Here is a 14562-nt window from a genome sequence, read left to right on the forward strand (position 1 = left end):
GCCTGTTGACCCCATTCAGATAACACCCGCCAATAACCTTACTGTAGCCTTACCTAGCTGACACCCCAGGAATGCCAAGGACAGGGTGAGGGTGCAGGGAGAGGGCAAGTACACAGGTGGTGGAAGCCGAGGCCGTGGATACCATGCAAAGATGGCATGACCTGGTCTCACAAGTCGGGGTGTGGGCACAGGGACCCTCACTTTCTGTCTCTGCCCTCTCAACCGCTCCGAGGGGCATCGGGAAGCCTAGCCGAGGGTCTTGGGAGCAGGAGCGTCTCTGTGTTTGTCCAGGGCTCTGCGGAGAGCTTGGCAGCCTGGGCCGCCAGGTGTGTGTACCTGTTTGGACACGCCCAGCCTCCCCCTCTCCCTGCTGGGGCCCCTGTCCTGGGTCGGAGGACCCCGTGGGCTCCCTGTGGCTTTCCTCTGTCCCCTCACTGGGCTGATTCCAGCGCCCTGCCTCCCGAGACCTCTCCTCCATATAGTCCTTTATTCCAGCCTCAAGCCTGGGAATCCAGACAAGGGGGGATGTGAGGAGGGGGTCCAGGGTCATACCACGGCTGCTCTCCCTTTCCCAGCTTGGGCAGGACCCATACAAGGCAGGACATGGGGCTCCGTACCTGTGGAGTGGCAGGTTGTTGGGGACCCTCTCGTTGGGGACATGACAACTGAGGCTTCGTGTCCCTAGTCATCTGTGTGTGGTTATGTGTGCACCTGTGTGCTCATGACCCTGCATGCACGCATGTTTGTGTCCACGTGTGTGCCTGTGGGAGAGTGCACACACACTCGTGTATTTATGAGGGAATAGTGCCATTAAGTGAGGGTTATCTGATTTCCCTCCAAGTGTGTAATGCTTCCCATTTGTGCATTTGGGACTTAACATCTCATCACTAGCCCCGTATCAAACTTAGGTGTCTGCAGAGAGGCAGGGAGGCAGGGAAGGAGCTAGACTTTTGGGAATGGTAGGGATTGGAGCAAACTGAGAGCTTCTGCTCTATGGAGAGGAGGCAGCCACTGACTGCTTGAGCGCAGTGTAACAGATCTCCCGATTGTTTAGCTCAGAATCAAAGCAATTTGGGAAACACCATATATGCTCTTTCCCCACATATTCATATAAAGTCTCTGACAAGTTGCAAGAAAGTGACTGCTCTGAATTAGGAGGAGGAGCATGTGACCCCAGCCTGACCCAGTGTGAGGGTCCTATCTCCCTGGGCCACAGTGATTGGTTCAAGGGTGGGACCAGGGGCCACGCTGTTCAAATAGACTGTCAGGACTTCAAGAGGGAATTGGGAGACACCCATGGACTACTTATTTATGCAAGCCGGGGCCTTCTCCTTCATTCTTCAGCCCACAATTTCTGTCTCTTGCAACAGGAAGCACCCTGATTGATGGCCCACACAGTTCATAAAGGGCTCCCGAATTGTATTCACTTGCTTTGAGCTGCCTAGGTTTGAGCCCAATCCGGGCTTGGCCCTCCGCAAAAATGAGGCCAACCTGGGCAGTTTGTTTTTCATTCTCTGCCTGTCTAGGAGTGCACTTTCCCTTCTTGGTCAGAGGCACAAGGTTTCATGCCGCTTGCCTTACGGGGAGAACAAAGCATAACCCAATGTGATATTAATGATTGGGGGGGTAGAGTTTTATGAAGCTGGGAGGGTGTTTCAAATCAGTACGTAGGAGCCGCTTTTGGAAGTAGCTGGTGTGAGTGGAGGTTGGGGTGGGTGGGTGGAAGTCAGAGAAGACAGTTGCCTAATTTTCCATGCACCCTTGGGGCCTGGGGTCAGCATCGCTCTGACTCAGAGCCTCAAGCCCATCTTCCCTGGGAGGCCTGACAGGACTGTTAGCTGCCGGTGAGGAGGTGGATGAGGCTTAGAGAGGGTGAGCTATTCATGCTACAACACCAGGGGTGAGGGCCCAAGGCTCTTCGCTGTGGCCTGGTAGGGCTCTTTGCTCTCACAAGGGTGTAAAGCCCACTTATTCCTAATCTCCATGTCCAGCCCCTCCAGAGTTTTCTGGGGGGCAGTCTGGCCTCTTGGCGGCCCACGCAGAGGGGTACAGAGGATCCATCCCAGCCCTGCACACCCAGTTCCATGATTTTGTGTTGCTTTGTTTCAGAATGAACTAATGCATGTGAGTATATCAGGATTACGTTTAGCTTTGTAATCCAGAAAAGACAAACTAAGTGGCTTAAACCAAAATAGAGGTTTATTTCTCTTTCACTTAAAAGCCTGTAGTTAGATTGCCTAGGGCTGTTGTAGTGGTGTCTCATTGATACCAAAGACCCAAGCTCCTTTGCTTTTGGTTGCTCAGCTGTGAATTAATTCCATTCCCAAGGTCACCTCATAGTCCCATATGGGTGCTGAGGGGCCAGCCATTATATCCTCATTCCAGGCAGCAGGAAGGAGGAAAGGATGAAGAAAGACACATTTCTTCTTTTTAAGGACACTCCCTATAATTAATACATGCTATTTCCACTCATAGCTCATTGGTCAGAACTTAGTCACATGCCATAGTTAGCTGCAAGGGAGGCTGGGAAATGTAGTCTTTATAACAGGCAGCCAACTGCCCAGCTAAAACCAGAGGTTCTTCAACAGGAAAAGAAGAATAAGTGAAGTCTTCGACATACAGAATAAATGCGTAAGCATACGGATTAAGTTGCTATAATGAAAAGACCCCCAAACTGGAACACTATTCCAAAAAGGTAGGCAGTTCTGTCCCACTGGGTTTTACAGGGACCCAGGTTCGTTCTATCTTATTGTTCTGCCCTCCCCCAAAATACCGTCCTCATCCACACGGTCTAAATTGGTCCATAATCACTAAGGCTGCAGTGGGGGAAGAAGAAAGTAGAGGGCAAGAAGTTTTCTGTCTAAGGGCATCACCTGGATGTGGCACACTTTGCATCCGCTCACAGCCCACTGGCCAAAACTGAATCACATGGCACACCTTGCTGCAAAGGAGTATGGGAAATGTAGTCTGTAGCCCAGGAGGCCCTCAGCCTACTGAAGCTCAGGGTTTGGTTTCTAAAAGAGGAGAATTGGGACCAAAGGGCAATTAGCAGTCTTCACTAGCAATTGAGCAGCTGGGATGAGGGGTTGGGAAGGACCCTGGCTAGACTGAAGTCTGTCTGCCCTGGGGTTAGAGCTCAGATGCCAAACTCCAGACTCACCTCTGCTTGGCTGGGTGATGCTGGGCAAGACCCTGGAGGCTTTGACCATCTGGTCTGACCATGTGGTTTGCTTTGGAGAAGAGGTGAGGAGTCTGGAGAAATATTGAGAAAGTGGAATCAACACAACATGGTGATTGATTTAGTGGTGAGTGGGCCCCCAGGGTTGGTGACCATCTGGGAGGATGGCTGAGAAGGGAGATCCAAAAGGAGGGAGCATTGTGAGAAGAGCCAATGGTCTCATCCATCCATCCAATAATTCATTTAGCAAATATTTATTAAGCAACTACTCTGTGTTGGACATTTTTGTAGGTGCTTGGAATATAGCAAACATTCTGACCTCAGGGGGCTTACATCCTGGCAGAGAGGGACAGACAATAACAAATCCCCAATTAAAAATATGACCTGTCAGATGCTGATAGATACTGTCTGGAAGGATGGGACAGGACACAGGGAGACAGAATGCCTGAGAAGAGGTGGGGGCTATTTTGTTTCACTGAAGTATGCCAAAACAATCCCAGGCATCATGTAGCCTCACTCATAAAGTCTGTCAGTATGGTCCCTAACAGATCAGGAAAAAAAATTTTTTAATGTAAACATCACTCCATTATTGCATCAATCACAATGAACGAATAATTCCTTAGTGTTCTCCACTACTCAGGCTGTATTCAGCTTTTCCAAGATGGTCTTGAAAATGTCTTGTTGGTTTGTTGGAATCAGGGTCCAAAGGGTTCACATTGCATTTGGTTGTGAAATGGGTCTCGTGGGTCTCTCTCTTAATCTATTGGTAGGCTGAGGTAGGATGGCAAGTAGGCCTCTTAGAAAAGGTGAAATCTGAGGTGAGGTCTGAAGGAAATGAAGAAACAAGCCACATGGGGCAGCGGGGACAGCATGTGGAAAGGTCCTGAGGTAGGGACATTGGAGGAGGCCAGCGTGACTGCAGGGGAGTAGCTAAGGGAGAGAATGGCAAAAGATGGTAGAAGACCGAGAGGTAGAGAGAGAGAGAGAGAGAGTGTGTCTGTGTGTCTGTGTGTCTGTGTGTCTGTGTGTGTTTAGGGAAGGGAATAGGACATTGGATCATGGAGGGTCTTGTAGGCTGTGGTTAGGACTATGGTTTTTACTCTGAGCATGAGGAGAGCCCTGAAACAGTGGAGCATCAGACCCATGTCCCCGCCTGTATCCCTCAGCCCCGTCTGCAACTTAGAGTTCCATCTCCTGTCCAGACACACCTTTGTCTCTGCAATGGACACTAATGGTGCTCCAACCCCTCACTCAAACCCCTTTATCAGGTGGGCTCCCCAGCTACTGGGGGTGTGGCTGTTAACAGCCCATAGCTGCTCCCACCCCTCTTCAAGAATAGCCCATGGGAACGGCTGTGTCTGGAGATGCGTGAGAGGGGTAGTCCATAACCGATGACCGATGGATGGAGAGATAGAAAAGGCAGACCCCCTTGCAAGCCCCAAGGGGAGCACCTCAGTGGGTGGTGCCATTCATGGAGTAGGGATCCCAGCTGGTAGTGGTTGGGATCAAGCTGAGGCCAGACTCCCCCCAGAGCCCTCTCCTCCCTCTGTCCACTCCCACTGCCCTCCCACCCCAATCCCTCCCTCCAGAAGTGGGGCCCCAGGAATCCCTGGCTTAGGCTCTGGCTTGTGGAGAACCCACCCTCAACGGACCCTCCCTCCCTCTCCCGGTCCCATCGGCCTCTCCCTTCCCCAGTGTTTGTGCTTTTTAAACTCCACCAAAAATGTCATGGGCTGGTTTCTCTCATTGCTTCCAAACTCCCTGATAAATTCCATTGGCCAGGCAACCCCAGGAGAGGTTTTCTGGAGCAAGGAACCCCATAAATCACCTCGCTACCACTCCAGCGTGGGCAATATCTTATGTAAAAAGGTGTTTCCTGGGAGCGCCACAGGCAGGAGAATCCTATTACAAGCCGCCCCATTAATTATAAAGAGTCAAGCCGACCCTTTGCTGCGATTTTTTATCTTAAGTCCGAAAACTGATTACCTTCACCAATCCTTCCTCTTCCCCTCACCCCCTCCCCCCCAAAAAAAGAAAGAAAGAAAAAAAACCACCCCAAGGAATAAAATAAATGTTTGAAGAACAAATACCAAAGTTTCTCCATTTAGGAAGGACCAGCAGAGAGAGAAGTGGGTGGGAAAAGGCCTCTTATCTTCCTTTTAACATAGGAGGTAGCAAGGGCTTTAGCCTGGGCTTGGCTTATGTACTTTCCTTGCCTCGTCACGCCTAGGAAGTGGGAATTACAGTCCGTCCCACGTTACAGATGAGGGAAACTGAGGCTCATTTGAGGTTATGTGATGTAGTCCTTTCTTCTGTAAGGTGAGCAGAGTGTGGAGCAGGCTGAGACTTGAAAGATCCAGGTTCAAACTCCACCTCGGCTTCTTACTAGGTGGGAACCTGAGCAGGTGAATTCACCTCTCTGAGCCTTAGTTTCCCCTCCTGCAAAACAAGGAATAAAAGACACCAGTGGTCCCCCTGCCCGGTCTTGAGGCTGCCCTTCCCCACCCGCCACGCTGATCTGTTTGGTCTTGAACAAGGCTAAGTCAGATCTTTGCCCCTTCCCTCACCCTGTTTAAATCCTATGTCCCCAACGCATTTAGGATAAAGGGCCCATCCCTCACCTTGGCCTACAGAACCCTGTATCATCTGACCTCTGCTGACCTTTCAGACCCCAGCTCCTGCCTTGTCCCAGCCCCTCCTCTTCTCACTCCTCCAAGGGCAGCCATGCCGGCCTCCTCCTCTTCCTGGAATTCACCAAGATTGACCTTGCCTCAGGGCCATTGTCAGTGCTGTTCCCTTTGCCTGTCACACTCTTCCCCCAGATCACAGTTAAGTGAACACTTCTCCTCATGCAGGTTTTACCTCAGAGGAGCCCTCCTGGCTCACAGCCTGGCTTTGCAGGGCTGAATCTAGGTTTAGGCAAGCAAGGCACTCACCTGGGGAGCCAAAAGCAAGGGGTGCTCCAAACTCAGCAATCGAGATAAATTATATTGTAATAAAACATTTTTCCAATTAAAATTAATGCGAAAGAAATTTGTGATGAATAAAATAGTGACTTTTAAAAAAAAATTTTATTTATTTATTTGACAGAGAGATCACAAGCAGGCAGAGAGGCAGGCAGAGAGAGAGGGGAAAAGCAGGCTCCCTGCTGAGCAGAGAACCTGATGCGGGGCTCAATCCCAGGACCCTGGGATCATGACCTGAGCCAAAGGCAGAGGCTTTAACCCACTGAGCTACCCAGGCGCCCCAAAATAGTGACATTTTAAATAAAGATGGGATCTCACTTGGTCTTGGGTGTCTCACTGCACCGAATCCCAGGCCTGTCAGATCCTGTCTTGATTGAAAAGGTTGCCGTTTTGCTCATAATGGGCTATTGTGCATTAATTTTGACTTTTCAAAATATTATATGAAAACATGACTTACCTTGATAACTGAGTTTTTGGTACGCGTCTCTCCTGTCCCGCCACTTACATTTTGCACACAAGGCAGTACCTCTCTTGCCCGACCTTGGCCTGGCCAGGCACCTCTCCCAGCACCCCAGCCTTCTTGATCTCATTCCCTTCTCTTTCTTTTTTCTTTCTTTTTTTTTAAGATTTTTTTTAAATTTATTTGACAGAGAGATCACAAGTAGGCAGAGATCCAGGCAGAGAGAGGGGGAAGCAGGCTCCCCACTGAGCAGAGAACCCAATGTGGGATTCGATCCCAGGACCCTGGGATCATGACCTGAGTTGAAGACAGAGGCTTAACCCACTGAGCCACCCAGGTGCCCCTGCCTTCTCTTTCTACTGCTATTTGCAATGATGACTCTTCTCCCTTGGCTCTTGTCTCTCCCAATAGAATATGAGTTCCACGAGGACTGGGATGGAACCTGTTGTAGTCACATCTGGAACCCAGAGCTCAGAAGAATGCCCAGTGCATATTAGGCATTCAACAGATATTTGCAGAAAGAAGGAAAGAAAGAAAGAAAGAAAGAAAGAAAGAAAGAAAGAAAGCTAGAAAGGAAGAAAGCTAGAAAGAAAAGAAAGTTCGAGAAGTCAGGTGGATGTCTGTCTGTATAACTTCATTATAGGCTCTTTGGTCCACCTCCCAGGCCCATTTTCCCAATGAGGAGGCCAAGGCCCAGAGAGGGTGAGTTACGTAGTCAGCCCCACACAGGAGAATCCCATGGGGCTACATGTTGACCCCAGAGAAATCTCTGGTGACCTGGAGTGGGCCAGGTCGGGGCCAGTGATCCTGGCTCGCGCACATTCTGGAAACACGGTCCCTGAGCTCCTGTTACCAACTCAGGCTGTTCAGATCCATGCGTCATCTTTACTGTTAATGCAGTTCATACGTTTCTTGAAACCTTAAATGCCTTTTAGAAAGAAAACGTTATCACCGCTCTAAGTGGAGAAACGGTATCACTTCCCAGAATTAGGTAATAAACATAGCAATAAATAAAAGCAGAAACAAAACGATGCCTGGGCGTTGTCGCCGGCTTCTGCTGGGCCAAGTCCCCTAGCCTGCCTGCAGTGCGTTTGATAAGCCAGCTGGAGACAGGACTTTAAGACCCACTAGCACCGGACAGAGACCGACCCTAAGACAATCAGAGGAGCGGAAAAGGCGCCCCAAAGAGTGACTTCCTGCTGTGTATCAGGCTCCTGTGGAAATGCCCCATTCCTCCAGATGTCCCTGGATGTCGATCTGATTTCAGGGACCCCCCCCCCAAAAAAAATGCATGAAGCAAACTCCTTCCAGCAAGGTCCACCAGGAGGGGCTGGAGCCTGAGCTCCCCCGGCTGGCTCCCACATAGGCTTCAAAGACTCCTCATGCAGCAGCAGAGAATGGACTTTTTTGTGAGGCTTGGGTGTCCTGGAGGTCCCAAATATAATGAAACTGCATTTCTTTCTTTCTTTTTCTTTTTTTCATTTTTAAAAAACAGGGTGAAACACAACGTAAAATTAATCGCGTGAACGTGAACAATGCAGAGGCGTTTAGGGCATTCATAACGTGGCTTAACCTCCTTCTTTATCCAGTTGCAAGACATTTCCGTCACCCGAAAAGGAAATTCCGGGCCCGTTAAGCAGCCACTCCCCATCCCCACCCACCCCCCCCAACCCCCAACCTGTTTTCTGTCTCTATGGGAGTGCCTGTTCTAGACATTTCATATAGATAGAGAAGATCAGATGATATATGGCGTTTTTTTAAAAAGTATTTTTATTTAGTTCTTTATTTATTATTTATTTATTTTTAAGTATTTTTATTTATTTGTTTATTTATTTTGGGGGGTGGGGCCAGCGGGGGCAGAGAGAAGCAGGCTCCCCGATGAGCAGGGAGCCAGACTACGTAGTTTTCTTGTGTCTGGCTTCTTTCCCTCCGTGTCATGTTTTTGGGGTTCTCCTGTGTCTTAGCAGGTGTCAGTCTCTCCTTCCTTTTTATGGCTGGGTTGAAAACCCCGCTGAATGGACCTACCACATCTTGTTTATCCTTTCATTGTGGACAGTGCGTTTCCCTTTAAACAGATTGCCGAATTATTCCTGATTAAGCCTTGACCTCCTACTACGCGCCAGACACATTCTTATCTTCGCAGGCCCTATAATTTTCCAGCTGGTGGAAACATGGATATCTTTAAGTACATTCTGGAAAGTAATAATACATTGCATCTCTGTCCACGTGGGCTGTGAAGTTAGTCCTTGTTTTAAAAAAAATGTAAGAAGTCTTTGTTACTCTAACTATACCACAATTATGTCAGTCAGGGTCTGACAATGAACCCACGCGGGTAGATCTGATTGTAGCCCTTCTGTTCACAGTGAACCTCAGAGAGGTTGTGTGCCCAATGTCAAGTCACACAGTCCCTGGTTTCAAGTTGCTCACAGCCTGGGGATGGGGGACAGAGACACGGCATGGGTTGGCATGTTACATGGAGGCTCGGCTGGTGGCTTCATCTTCCCTTAGTCAGCTTGACTGTGGAATTGGGGACCCTGCTGCTTCTGAGCAAAGAAGACTAAACACGGTGAGGTTTTCCTGCAGTGAGAAAGGGATCGATCGCTCAGGATCTGGGTGTGTTCTAAGCCACTACTTCTGAAACCGACCCTGTCCTCTGAGCCCCTGGGGGTCCGACGCATTCTGGATCTGAAGTTCCATAATGGAGCCCTGAGGGTCTGCCTTTCTGCCTTGCTCCTGGGTCCCCGGGGATCTGAATTTGGTTCCCAGCTCTGGTGTGAACTCTCTGTAGGCGCTTAGGCCAGTCTCTTGCCCTCTCTGAGTCTCATTTTATTTCCTTGGTCAATGGGGGCATTGTCCTCCATCTGGAACATTCTCTGAAGGATTAAAAAAAAAAAAAGTGGTGTTGGAACTAGAAAGCCATAGGTGCCTGCTGGGGTGAGGGATTTCCTCCCAGAGCCCCCAGGAGCCCATCAGCAGGTGCTAGGGGGAAGTGGGGGGCAGTCCTGAGCCCTGGCACAAAATGCAGAAAGAGGAGGCCAGGGGCAGCGAGGCCCCAGAGAAGTGGCGGGAGAGGTTTCCGTTCATCACAGAAATGGCCCATTTGCAATGATCGGTTGCTCAGGTGTTAATAACGCTAATGGCATAGGAAGGGTAAACTCGGTCACTTGGCTGAACAGAAGAAATATGCAGAGAAGTGTTCAGGTTTCCATAAATCAGCCGTGTGCGGCACTACGAGGGAGACAGGACTTAAAATTCCGGTCAGGAGATGGGTATTCTCATAATCCGAGCTGGAGAGGTAATTTATTCTGTTTATATCTTTTTACTACGCGACAAGGCTTGGGAGCAGGAGCCCTCCACAGCCATTCTGCATTTTAAATATTAGTCCTAAGCACAGTGGGTCAGCTTTCGTGCTCTGTGGGGTGTTCATTTCAGGGCCAGTGCACGGGGCTGGGGCTGGGGGAGAGCCTGATGATGGGGGCTGGAAGACACGTGGTTTCACTGGCCAGTGTTGCCAGAATGACAGCCTGGGGGCCGCCAGGGACAGGCGAGGGGCCCCTTCTGCCCCAAGCTGGAGGGCACAGCGGGGGGCCGGCTAGTCTCCTTACTTGCATGGCTTAGAGTATTTTTTTTCCTCTCTCGGAAATCTTTTATTTTTAAATGATAATAAATACAGGTGATGAAGAGATGAAGGAGAGGAACAGATACATTAAGGGAGGTGGAAGGGGGTGGGGGGGCAAGGAGGGTGAGTGGAGAACCAAGGGCAAGGTGGAGAAGCCGGAAGTCCTTGTGTCTTTTGACCTTGGCAGTTTTTATTATGCCCTTTGCCCTCTGGCTGGTTCTGTTGGAAACCACCACCCCACCCCCGCCCGCCCAGCCTTTTCACGGCAGCTGAAATGCACAGATTCATTCATGTAGTTGCTCTGCAGAGAACACAGAGAATGAGACCTTAACCTGGGCCAGGCTCTGTCCTGGGTCCTGGACTAACGTGAGCTCTGGAGGCAGGACGTCTGGATTCAAAGCCTGGGTCTGTCGTCACTCCCTGGTGGAGTGACCCGAGGCAGCTCACTTCACCTCTAGGGGCTCAGTCTTCTCATCTGCAAAGTGGGGTTAACGGCACTCATGCTGAAGGGCGTCTGAGGGTCTGCGGGGACTCCAAATGGACAAGACTTCGTTGGGCAGTGCTCCTGCAAAGTTGGGGGACATCGGAATCAGCTTGGGAGCTTGAACGTGTGGAGTATCTGGGACCCCATGCCTGGGAGCAGTACCAGCAATGGACCAGGAGGCCTGGGGAGACAGGTCCTTCTAGCAAGCAATGACCTCCGATCACACTTTGGGAAAATGGTTGGGGTGTCCAGGGACAAGCAGTCCTCCAGCTCTCCCTCTTCCCTGTCCAGACTCTCTGAGGAACTGCCTCCCTAACTTAGTACACCCAGTGCCACTACTATGGGCCCCACAGGGACACTGTGATGGGGTGGGTGGGGCTGGAGTTTCTCCTTTTAGAGTCCCTGGGTCCAGTAGGCTCTTGGAGAGGTGAGAGAAGCTGATTTTGGCAAGCTCCCTGCTCCCCTCCCCGACTTGTCCTCCTCCAAGGGAGCTGATGGGGGCAGGGAGACAGGAGTGGGGATTGAACCTGGGACCTAGATTTCCAGGAGGAATGACATCCCTCCAGTGTGGATGAAATGCTCTTGTGAGCCCGTTTTGCGGTGGGGCAAACCAAGGCTCAGAAAAGTGACAGAGTGACCAGTCAGAGAGTCTCCCGGACCCCAGGGCCCTGGCTCTGTTCTGCCCCATCCTCTTCCCAGGTGGCCGCTGCTCCCATCCCGCCTTGCTCACGAACACTTGGAGGAAGGGCCCTGGGAGCTGGCCCCAAATACTGACCTGGACCCCACAGATGCTGCCCCATCCTGGAATCTGGCGTCTGGAACAGCGTCAGAGTGTTGATGCGACCACCCTGGGGTTATTCAAGTCCTTCCTGATGCATGGGTGGGCCCCTGCCTCTCCCCGTTCTCCCAGATGGAAACTGTGGGCCTCCAAAGGGCAGGTATACCCTGTGTACATGTGTGAGCACGCACGCGCACAAGGATGTGAGGTTCAGGTCTGTGTGTGTCCATGGGGGTTGGGCATATGGGTTCAAAGCAAGTATGCAGGGGCACGTGGGTGGCTCAGTCAGTTAAGCATCTGCCTTTGGCTCCCCTCATGATCCCATGGTCCTGGGATCAAGTCCCACATCAGGCTCCTTGCTCAGTAGGGAGCCTGCTTCTCCCTCTGCCTGCTGCTGCCCCTGCTTATATGCTCTCTCTCACTCTCTCTCTCTCTCTCATATAAATAAATAAAACCTTTAAAAAAAAAATCTGGTATGTGTAGAGATGCATGTGTGTGCTTGTGTGTATTTCTGTATCTGTGCAAAGATGTGTGGCGCACACATGCAGTGAGGGGTGCACATTAACGGGCACGCGTTTGCACGTAGCTGTGTGAGCACAAGCCTGTGGAGTGTGAGCCTGCTGTCTAGCCTGTGCCTGGGTGTACAGCTCAGGAGCGTGTCCATGTGGCTGGTGTGTGTGTCGATGTGCCTGTCCCCCTGTCCGAACGTGTGGCTATTTCTGTTTCGGCACATGTTTTTGTATGCGTGACTGTGCAATTGTGTGAGCATCTACCTGTTTGGTGTGTGTGTGTGTGTGTGTGTGTGTGTGTGTGTGTGTAGCTGGATGGGGGGAGGGGAGGGGTGCTGCCACAGTGAATTCTCACCCCGCGGGTCCACTCAGCTGTCCCTGTGATGGGGTTCCCTGACAGCTCTGGCTCAAGTTTTCCACCTGGGTAGGCGGCTGGGGGTCCGAGCGAGCATACCCACAAGAGGGAGTCCTCCCACCTCTTGCAAATCCCCTTCTTCCCTGCTCCTCCCTGCCTCTGTGACCCTGTCACAAATCTGTCTGCAGGGAGCCACATTCTCTCTGTGGCGAAAGTTCTTAGGGACCCCTTCTCGAAAAATTCACATGTTTCCGGAAAATGTTTGGGGGGCCTGACAGAGATAGGGCCTAGAATCTTGCAAATTCTCTCTTAGGTTCTACGACTCATTAGAATCAGGACACTGTTGTGGAGTAGAAGCACAACCCAATACGTACACGCGCTCCAATCCCTGCTCTGCCACTCCCCAGCTATGTGACCTTGGGCAAGTCCCTTCACCTATGTTAGCATCCTAATGGGGTGCACAATACCTACTCTGATACAAGTCCAAAGATTTAGCTAGGAGGATGTTTATTCCAGCGTGGTTTAAAGTGGTAAAACAAACAAAAAAAAATGGATGGACCCAAATGTCCAACAACAGAACTGGTTAAAAAGAAAACAAAACCCGAAAAAGGATGGGTTTCAGCATATCACTACCAAGAATGATAGACTTCTGACCATGATCAATTTATTAATCCGGGCGATATTGCTGAGTGAACCAGCGCCAATAACTGCATGGCGCATAGAGAATGATCTCTAGTTTCAAAACGAAGAAATAAAGAAAAAGTCTGGAAGGAAAGACATCAAATACATTATCAAGGTGTTTGAGATTCTGGGTGATTACATTTCCTTCCCTTTGTTTATCTGAAATGTTGAAATTTTCCTCAATGAGCAAGGGGCGTTCATGTGAAAAAGACAAACACATATAAAGGAAAGGAAAAGCCTAAGCCAGCCGCCTTGCGGTATTCTCATGAGGTCCACATCCAAGAGGGACAGGTGAGCTGGACTCTTGGAGTATGCCTATGGCTTGGTGGGCCACTCTTCTGCTCCCTCGCTCCCCTCCCCTCTGGCATGCACCCCCCCCTCCCCAGTTTGGATGAAAAGGGACTCAAGGCAGGACACGCTCACATTTATTTTTATCTCCCTCATCTGCTTTTCTATCCTTACAGTGTCCAGGTTGGAAGGGAAGGTAGGAAGCCCTCCCTCCCATCTCTGCTTTTGCAAGTAAGGAAACAGGCTTTGTGTTCAGGGAATGGCTCAGGCCTCCCAGATCTCATCTAGCGCTCTCTCCATCACGCTGATTTACCCAACGGTGCCAGCATTCCTTCCATCGGAGTTGCAGATCACATCAGCTTGGCTCTCCCTGGGCTCCTTCTGCCCTGATACAGCCTTGCCGGTAACTAGAGTCAGCTTACCAGCCCTCCCGAATTACACGAGGCCTCATTAGGAGGGAAGCTAGAGTCTTTCTGACATTCCCGGGGGCAAACATATCACACAACCATTCATTGGCCAAGTATCTTGAAGGCCTACTATGCACTGGGCGGGCTTGTGTTAGATGGTGGGTGGTCTTTATATAAAGCATGGGGCTACAACGCGTTGGGCAGCCACTTTCATTACCTAGTGGTTCTCAAACACATGCCCCTCCAGGTGGCCCAATACCCATCATGTCTGTTCCCCCCCACCCACACACACAAACTAGAGAGGTGAAGGACTCTGTTCCCTTGGAAGGACTCTGGGGGCAGGCACACACACACACACACACACACACGAAAGAAAACCACACAGCACTGAGGGAAAAAAAGAATTTTTTTTTATTAATCTTTCTTTTTAAAAAAAGTTGATTTTTTGTTTTTTTGCGGTTTTTTTTAGGTAAACCTCTTTCTGTCTCCCCTCCCTCACTCTGCCCACCCTCCTCTTAAAAATATAAAAATGTCCAACCCCAGATAACTAGAGTACAATAAATAAACAGTAAACACAAAAACATACTTTATTTGTTTCTTCTTTATACAAAATAAGGAAACTAGAAGCGTTCGACTTCCAAAAAAGTATAATACTGTACATCCTGACGACCCCGCCTCCAGGCCCTGGGCAGGGAGGGTGGTCTATGGGCCGGAGCCCGAAATCTCGGCGCCTTGCCCAGGGGGAGAGCGGGGTGGGCGAGCGTTCCAGTCTGGCCTGGACCCCCGGGGCTCACAATAAATGTCAAAGGAAGGAAGGGTTGGTGGGGGTGGGGGGTG

This window comes from Lutra lutra, chromosome 12, assembly GCF_902655055.1.
Source record: "Lutra lutra chromosome 12, mLutLut1.2, whole genome shotgun sequence".
Taxonomy (NCBI): Eukaryota; Metazoa; Chordata; class Mammalia; order Carnivora; family Mustelidae; genus Lutra; species Lutra lutra.